Source organism: Lepisosteus oculatus, unplaced genomic scaffold, assembly GCF_040954835.1.
Source record: "Lepisosteus oculatus isolate fLepOcu1 unplaced genomic scaffold, fLepOcu1.hap2 HAP2_SCAFFOLD_112, whole genome shotgun sequence".
Lineage (NCBI taxonomy): Eukaryota > Metazoa > Chordata > Actinopteri > Semionotiformes > Lepisosteidae > Lepisosteus > Lepisosteus oculatus.
In genome coordinates, this window is record NW_027167663.1 from 344,616 (window position 1) to 354,080 (window position 9,465).

The window sequence follows — 9,465 nt, forward strand, 5'->3', positions numbered from 1 at the left end:
CAGCGCACCCCAATAAAGGCACTGGAAGCAGCTGAATCGCATTGGCGAAGCTCAGCGCTGGGCCGCTGGGCACATCTGACCACAGTTTCCGTAGTGTAGTGGTTATCACGTTCGCCTCACACGCGAAAGATCCCCGGATCGAAACCGGGCGGAAACAGACCAGACTTCTTCTGTCGTCACGCACAAAAGGGGATTGGGGATTCGCCTAGTGCTGTGATCGAACAGACCCACTCACCTCTTAGTGTGGCGGGATCTGCACAGTGCATGTCGCAGCGCATCCTGCTTTCACTTCAATGCGCGTCCTGATGTACCCCGGTCTCCCGCGTGACAGGTGGGGACAGGTGACAGGTCCTGTACTAACGAGGAAGACATCGCTCTCCGACCCCCGGCATTGTATCCCGACCCACCGTGCTGGAAGCCGACTCGTGCTGTGATTCCTTTACGGAGCAGAAATGACAACCGAGGAGCCAAGAGATCATTTCAGCATTTCGCGTCTGAACGGAAAACACAAACGACCAACTCGGAATGACTTGCCTTTGACGCTTATATACCTCTTAGTGTGGCAGGATCTGCACAGTGCATGTCGCAGCGCTCCCTGCTTTCACTTCAATGTGCTTCCTGATGTCGAGTCGTGTGCCGTGCGGAGGCTCTGAAAGCGAGAGCAATGAAAAGGTGCACGACACTGTGAAATAAACATAAATAAACGCATATATAACGTCGAAAACACATCTAACACTAGGAGTATACAGCACTCTGCACAGTGTACGAAGTAAATTATTTTCGCAGTAATTAATTATATTTACTATATTTATTATACACGTGTAAATTAATTACTGCGAAAATAATTTACTTCGTACACTGTGCAGAATCCCGTATACTCCTAGTGTTAGATGTGTTTTCGACGTTATATATGCATTTATTAATGTCGTCGATTTTACGGTTGCAATTCGACGTTGATTATACGTCGAGGCGACGTATATATACGTATAGCCGTATTTTCGCCGTGAATATACGTATATTCGACGAATCAATGCCCACAGCTTGGCATACAAGGGTTTTGCGGAGGGGTCTTGCCACCTGCCTGAAAAAAAAACAGTAAAATGTTTGAGTGCCTATAGAGTTTCTATTTTTATTTTCTTGAGAAAAGTTGATACCATTTCCTGGAAACCCCGTCCCCCATCAGTGCGCGGTGCCCGGGGAAAAATCTGTAGGGGGGCGTCTGAAATTCTGAGCGGGGGTGATATTTCGGTTGAAACGGAGCTGTACGGTGCAGCTACCCAAATGAAATCTCGCAGCTATGCCATTAATTAGTGCTTTATGATAGAAGATATCGACTAGCAATCTGGTATTTGCGATGAAGTTCAGTTTCACATTTTTCGTCACTCTCACTGGAGAGTATTGCCTGGAGCGAAAAGTACCATAAGCGTTCATTTTTGCAGCTACATGGACGTTCTGAATCGTTAAGAAAAAATGTTGTAAAACCAACAGAAAGCACAGACTGCTATAACTAGTCCTAGTTATATAACGATTTTAAGTATAATGATAAACTACTGCAAGGAATCGGTCCACCTGAGCAAACAGGATCGTAATGTTGACACTCAATAACGACACTGATATGTGCAGTTCCTGGACGGATAGCCCTCCTGCCCATCAAACAGACTGAGTGACTGTTCGTGTCATTTAGTGTTGTCTGACCATTGACAAAGTACAACTATTTTTTTAGGGCGCAAATTAAGTTAGGTAAATCTTTTTGCCCAAAACTGAAGGGGCAACATTCCCCCCTCCCCCCGTGATGCCAGGCCTGTCCCCATCCTATTCCATAATGTCATTATATATAATACCATACAACAGTGACCGATCCTTACTAACTACATGCGTTAAAATTGCACATCAGCTCATAGCAGGGGGCACATAGCCGCGATGTATTATCAATGTTATATTTCAACCATAATATCGACAACATTAATAAACGCATACGTTGAGAAAATATCGAACCCAGCATATTTTCCGGTTATATACCACAATGCATTGCTAGTATTCGTTGGTCACAATTTTGGACACGTTTTTCAAACGTAGAAGTATATCCGCAAATATCTCAGCAATCCTCTTTTGACGAGTAAGTATGAACAATAATAATACTATCTGAATACATACAGATCTTTCTTAATATTATTTTGATTAAAATAGTACGTGAATAAGCAAAAAATGGCACATAAAATAGTGTGAATGGGGAAGATGACACAAAATCGTTTTGCCGTTTCTCTATTCTTATTCTATGTTGTACTTTCAAACTTTGGGTACTCTTTAATTAGGACAGACTTTATTGCTCAACTGCTATGATGCAAGCCAAATTTTATACATTTATTTCAGTTTTGAGCTTAGTAAACCGTTCACTTTTTAGATTATACTAAAGAAGATATTCATCATCATTTATTTGGGAAGTAATATTATATAATTTTCTCCTAGCTGCGGTGCTGAAGTCCCACCCTACATCAACAGAAAAAGAAATAAAGGAGCATGCAATGTGTTACTTGAAGAATGCATATGAAAGACAGGGGGCCAGGAGATCTGGACACTGAAAATAATAGGTTTTTGGTTCTAACTGTTAGGACAATTAGACAGGGTTTGCAAATAGTGGAAAAAAATCATCTTAACTTCCATTGTAATATTTTTTTTTCTTGGAAATATAGAAGTTGTACATTTTAAAATGTATATTTGAATCAAAATGTGGTTTTGAGTTAGTGTGTTAATGTAATTAGTTTTGTGTTTGTCATTACTATACTGTATATTGCCATGTTACCAGAATTTGTAGCTGAAGTTTAAGACTAGTTGTGTTTTTTATGATTATTGCCCATATGTTGATTGTTGATTGATTGTATACAATGTATAATTTGAAATACATATGTTTCAGGTGTGAATGTGTATTTTCAGAATACATTTCTAAATCTAATCATTGGCTTGGTTTACTTGTTTCTACACCTATAAAATCTATCTTTGATGTATAATAGACCTCTACCCATATACGTATAATAGACCTCTAACCATATACGTATAATAGACCTCTAAAGTTATCCGTATAATAGACCTCTAACCATATACGTATAACAGACCTCTAACCATATACGTATAATAGACCTCTAAAGTTATACGTATAATAGACCTCTAACCATATACGTATAATAGACCTCTAAAGTTATGCGTATAATAGACCTCTAACCATATACGTATAATAGACCTCTAAAGTTATCCGTATAATAGACCTCTAACCATATATGTATAACAGACCTCTAACCATATACGTATAATAGACCTCTAAAGTTATACGTATAATAGACCTCTAACCATATACGTATAATAGACCTCTAAAGTTATACGTATAATAGACCTCTAACCATATACGTATAATAGTCCTCTAAAGTTATCCGTATAATAGACCTCTAAAGTTATCCGGAACTCCAACCATATATGTATAATAGTCCTCTAAATTTATCCGTATAATAGAACTCCAACCATTTATGTATAATGAACGTCTAAACATAGACGTATAATTGACGTATAACTTTAGACGTATATTAGAATTTCATTCTAGACGAATTGTAGACCACATTTAGACGTATAAGGTATGCGTTTAATAGACGTTTATTATACGTCTTTTGCCCACTGGGTGGGCTCCAGATGCACATGGAAGCAATCAAGTGTTTCATCCGAGCTGTTTCAAAGACTGCCCAAGAGCTTTCCTTTCACAGAGGCGCAACGATTAATGATGGGGGTGCACCCTTCAATGCGCCTTACGACTCTAGGGAGTGATTGAGACGAATCGTAGCGTGTGCTCATTTCTCTCTATTCCCCGTGTTGCAGTGGTAGGATGACGTAAATTACTGCTTCGACACGTAACGCCATTATAATCACGTGCAGGAGCTGAGGGTTTTAGTTTTGTTTCGTTTTCCATGGCGTTCGTAAGCGCGCAAATCAAAGGCAAGTCCTGCGTCTAACACGAACGTAAATGCTTTTGAAAGTGCAGTGTGGTGCAGCTTGTAAAATCCTTGTCCACATTTGTGGTTTGTTGATGTTTGTTCTGTCTGCCAAAGTTGCATTTTGACATCCGGACGGGGGGACTTTATCATTTGAACGTGAAGCCAGCCTTAAACCCTCTGAGGTGTGTCTGTCTGCCGGCACGTATCTTGTGAAAGGTATTTTTTTTTAACGGAGAGCAACTTTAAAAAGGTATCCGCAGCCACCTCGCAGTCCGTGTTTGATTATAGGAGGAATACGGCGGTGGGGGGCTCGCTTTTGTCGTGGTCGAGTGGTTAAGGCGATGGGCTCGAAATGCGTTGGGGACTCCCCGCGCAGGTTCGAAACCTGCCGACTCCGGCGTCTGCCGCATGTCGCCTTGTGCCTGCGCGGCAGAGGCGAAGTGCCGCTTCTCCTTTCCTGGTACTATAACAACGCGAAATCGCTTGGACCTGCTGCCATGGACATCAATTCTTCAGATAACCACACACTTTTCCTTCGCACCTCTGGTGCTCTGCTTATGCCTTTGAAAACCTAATGAATAAAGCTGAAAGAACCGACACGATATGTAGGTGCTGGTAAAGCACGCAGTAAAGAACTGTTAACAGCAAGGGTTTCAGTGGGTTAACTGAGGAGAAGGTGTGATCGCTAATTGTTGACTTTTTATTTGGTGTTAGAAACACTCTTACTGTGCATGACGTGCAACAAATGTAGCCACAGAAATTGCATCACGCTTTCATGTATGCTATTGCAAACACCAACGTTCCCTAGATAGAAAACCGAAATAGCCGTGGGTTTGCTTGCTGGTCTGAAGGATCTCTCTTCGAATCTCTATCATTTGTCAATGGAAGTAAAAGGCGCTGCAATCTGATACGTTCAGAATCAAACCCGCAGCTGTTGTTCGACTTTATTTCTTGACTAATTACAACTGAGTGTCGCATGAGCAGTTACATAAACTTGTCTGGTATATTTGAACACAAATGCCGTTCTTCAATTAAAACTAACAGTACATTGTCAGGGACATTCAGTTCTATACAAACAAGAGACAGACGAGAATATTTCTACCGTTCATGTGGACTACGTGTTGACTTACTGATCGGAATAATTGAAAGGTTCGGGCTCATAGCCGATGCAGTGCGTGCTAATTAGAACAGCAACGCTGAGCTCTCAGCACCGTACTGAGCCCAGGTGTTTTTCTAAAGCTGTCAGGTGCAGTTCATTTACATGAAGGAAATCTCTTACTGGGTACGATTACAATGCAGTAAGTAGCACAGACTACGTAGGGAGTTGCCCGATGCGTTTAAAAACGACCCGAGCCAGGCAGGCGTCAAACCTGCAATCTTCTGATCCGTAGTCAGACGTGTTATCCATTGCGCCACTGGCCCTGGTGTGACACTGCAGGACTGTAACCCAGTGAGATCAGCACTGCAACTAGTAAAATATTACCCCCGGTCCATTTTTTTCCAAAAGTGAGAAACACCTGTTTTCTACATTTTGTCTGTTTTAAAACCATATCTCTTTAAACCAAACCAAGACTTTGTCTTTTGCACTGATATTCTGATTCATTTCGATTTCAAAGAAAAAAAAAACATTATCTTCCAAAGCATCATAAAATTGTCGATTCTTCCAGACTCTACTTCTCTCTTGTAGTAGTACAGCAGACCTTTCCAGGTGAGCAGATCACAGAGTCCGAAATGAGCTTCCTCCATCAAGCAAAGTACCTGAACATGACTCTGTCATCATAAAAGCGCCCCTGTAATAAAGAAATTAAATCCGAAATCAAGAGGGCAGTTGCCTACTGAAGTTCAAGAAGTCATCAATTTTAACCTAGCAACACATTAAAGGCTGCATCTATACAAGTACGATTCTAGAAATGCTCACCAGATTACGTTTTAAGAAGGAACTGCGCCTCAGGTTCCGCCAAGATCTTAACTCGGATGGCAGGATTCAGAGTCTGGAGTGTGGACTGATGGCGCACGGAGGGTCCATATACTGTGGATCCCTCAGTTTTCTTCCGCGTGTTTAAACCGCCAGCGTGTGACTCCCCTGTCCCCGTGACCTCATTGCTCTGCTCTCGCCTCTGTGCAGCTGAGCCCGACTCATGGTAAAGTGGAAAAAAATATGCCCTCAACGTGGGATTTACTCTGGATCGAGGATAGATGTCACCTTTTTATCGTTGAACAGGATGTATGTGATGTGGCGACTAGGTTCAATTTTGTATCCTTTTAAAAGATTAAGGACTGGGGTGAGCGTGATTTACCACCCTTTCAGCTAAGAACCCGACATGAGCACCGTTTAGGCTGCATAGACTCGGTCGTCTAACATTGCTGACTTCTTTTTTTTTGCCAGCCGCTAGCGCTGATTAGCAATGTTTGTATTTCATGTTTTGCAAGTTGCATCCATTTTAAGAAAAACAAGTCGTGTTAAAGACAGGAAATGAATACTTGCATTTAATTAAGTCTAGCTGTAGGCGGTTGTCTGTAAGGACCAGTTCTGTTCGAGAAGACAGAACAAAGAAGGCACCACTGGGATTCGGACTCAGGATCTCCTGTTTAAGAGACAAGCGCTTTAGCCAACTAAGCCACGGCGCCCCGGGAGGGGTGTCCTTTTGCAGCCATTTGGACACACCACTCAGACACATCTGCATTCGGTGTGTGCTCCGCCTGCTCGCTGAGCAAGTTGCCACCTTTACATACAATAGCAACATCGACACCAAGAGAAAGGATGACAAATGGCTTTTATCTGGAACTTTTCATGTCCAAGGAGCTCAATGTGCTTTCTGTGTACAACAGGGCCACTGAACTCCACACTGGCCACTGAAGCACAGCAGTGGCTTGCTGGCTTGACATCTCCCAAGGAAAATGTTGAAATCGCATGTGGAACAGGAAAAGGACCCTCGAGTACGAGGGAAAAAAAAGAAAAAGATCATTTGGAGCGCGCCAACCCATGTCTGGACAGCCCAGTTTCATCGACGAGGTGGCCGAGTGGTTAAGGCGATGGACTGCTAATCCATTGTGCTCTGCACGCATGGGTTCAAATCCCATCCTCGTCGCTCTCTACGTTTGACGTTGGCCCTCCTTTTGTTTGCTCCAGTACTAGAGCCTTACATTTTCTAGCGGTGGCTGAACATGGTATAGTAGGCTAACGTTGGTATCGACCAGTGGCAGTAACAGTATTTACGTGCCGCTGCTGCCAAGTGGCTCTGGGTTGAGACCGCGTTTTCACTTACTTGCAGCACAAACGGAGAAAGCGATTTTTGACAGTCTCTCGTGAGACTGCGCTAGGTGTTTAGGGATATACTGAGGGATCCACAGTATGTGGACCCTCCGTGCGCCATCAGTCCGCACTCCGGACTGAGAAGAAGACAGGCTGAAGAGTGACCCCAACAACTTTCACTCTCTCTGAGACAAAGCAATAGTCAATTCTGGAGCTGCTATTCCTCCCTGACCATGTATATCCTGCTGTTGTGGGATATATACATCTATATGTGTCTGAGAGTTTAAAGTCTTGAACTAAGTTTTGCAGGGCCAGTGAGCTGGAATCCAATTTTATCGGAGAGCTAGACTGCCTGTCTGTGTGCTCTAAGATACAATTAAAATCCCCTCCCACTATCACTTCTGTGCTACATAACAATAGGGGGGAGAGTGCCTTGAGTAGCTCCACCCTTCCTCCCACGTCAGTAGGACAATACACATTGATTAGCCGCAGGTTAACGGTCCCCCATTCCACATCCACACACAGCAACCTGCCATCTATGACCCTCTGAATACTTTTCAATTTGAAAGCCCATCCTTTGAAAAGAATGGCCACGCCAGAGGCTCTGTTGTTATTGTCCCCTGACCAAACAGAAGGCCCTTTATCCCACCTATCTTCAAAGCTTTTATACCTTTCTTGATAGGCTATAGCACACTTCTGCAACATCAACACATCTCTCTCTCTCTGCTGGAGGTAATCAAAGACAGACTGGCATTTAACTCTGTCATTGATACCTCTGGTGTTAAGAGAAATTATGTTTAGAGCCATATTACATAAGAAAGTGGAACCAGTCTTTACAAAACACATTTCTCTTCGGTCTCACCTGTTACCTTCTTCTTTTTCTTTTTCTTCTTACCAATTTCCTGCCAGCCATCCTCTGAATGAGCCTTCATCAGGGTGGCAGCAGTAAAAGCATTCACGGAGTCCATTTCAAGGAAGGGGGTAGAGGGAGGGGTGGAGGGGTTCCAGCTGTCCCCATCGCCATGCTCTCCTTCCTCCTCGCTCGGGGAGAAAACAGAGTCATTTTTCCTTTTCCTCAAGTCCAGCTCCTGGGAGCACTGAGGGGAAAGGGGTGCAGCCGATGCACCAGTCTCCTCTTCCCCCTCACCCACCAGCTGCTGCAGATCCTCCGTGATGGACTGGATGGAGGAGAGGAGGGCATCTGTAGCACTTGCAGAGTCTGAGAAAAGCAGCTCCGCTGAATCCTGGGTATCCTCGCTGGACCCGCTCCACCGGGGGGCCCCACACTGGCCCTCGTTCTGAGGAGCAGGAATGGGGGAGGGGTCCTCGCTGTTCTCGGGGGTTTTCAAACCCTCGTGCTTGTCTGGTGCAGTCTGCGGTTGTGGGGGCGTAGTGGATTTCTCTTCCACCGGGCCCAGAGCCACAGCAGGACTGATCCTGGCTGGAGGCTGAGACTCTTTGTCCAACAAGGGTTCTTTGTTTGACTTGTTGTTTGCTTTGGCTTTTCGGGCCGGTTTGGCTGAAACAAGCACTGCCTCATCCTTTCTCATTTTGAGTTAATTGGCGTAGGCGTGAGGGCAGTTCTTAAAAACGTGTCCTTCCGAGCCACATAAATTGCACTTTGGCAGCATTGAACAGTCAGAGGCTAAATGTCCCTGTTTGCCACAGGTCTTGCAGCATTTCACAGTGCAGGACGATGCCAGGTGTCCCACAGCACCACAGCGCCGACACACCTTTGGTTGTCCCACATAAAAAACATAGCCATTGCAGGCGCCCAGCCGGATTGTAGAGGGCAGGTGCCTTAAGCCTCCATTTACATTGTCCGGTAGCAAGCAAACCTCGAATTTCCTTGCTCCTGTTTTTATACCGTCAACATCTCTAACCTCAGTTCCATGGTGGATGGTGCAGTACTGCTTAAGCCAGGTGTGAATGTCCTCCGTCTTTGCCAGTTCCGAGAACATAACAACATGCACCGTTTTCCTCTCTATCCGTGTCAGAGGCTGCAAGATGATCTTCTCAAGGGCAGGAACTTTCCCTCTTTTTGCCTCAAACACATCCACAAATTGTTCAAACAGAGAATAGGTAGCAAAAACAACCTCAAATGCTTTCTGACCTGGGAGAGCGAAGATGAAATCCAAGTGCCGAGGTTCAAAGCCAAGTTCCTTCTGTAACACTTTTCTGCTGAACTGCATACGATCCATGAAGAGGTCACCCAAAAGCTCAAAACGTACAGCATTC

General features: G+C 44.1%; 2 non-coding genes across 2 annotated transcripts; both read left to right on the forward strand.

Moving 5' to 3' along the window:
* Window positions 1–84: 84 nt before the first annotated feature.
* On the forward strand, window positions 85–157 carry trnav-cac (transfer RNA valine (anticodon CAC)). The gene has a single exon. It is a non-coding gene; the product is annotated as a tRNA-Val (tRNA).
* Window positions 158–6,981: 6,824 nt separating this feature from the next.
* On the forward strand, window positions 6,982–7,063 carry trnas-gcu (transfer RNA serine (anticodon GCU)). The gene has a single exon. It is a non-coding gene; the product is annotated as a tRNA-Ser (tRNA).
* The last annotated feature ends 2,402 nt before the right edge of the window (window positions 7,064–9,465 follow it).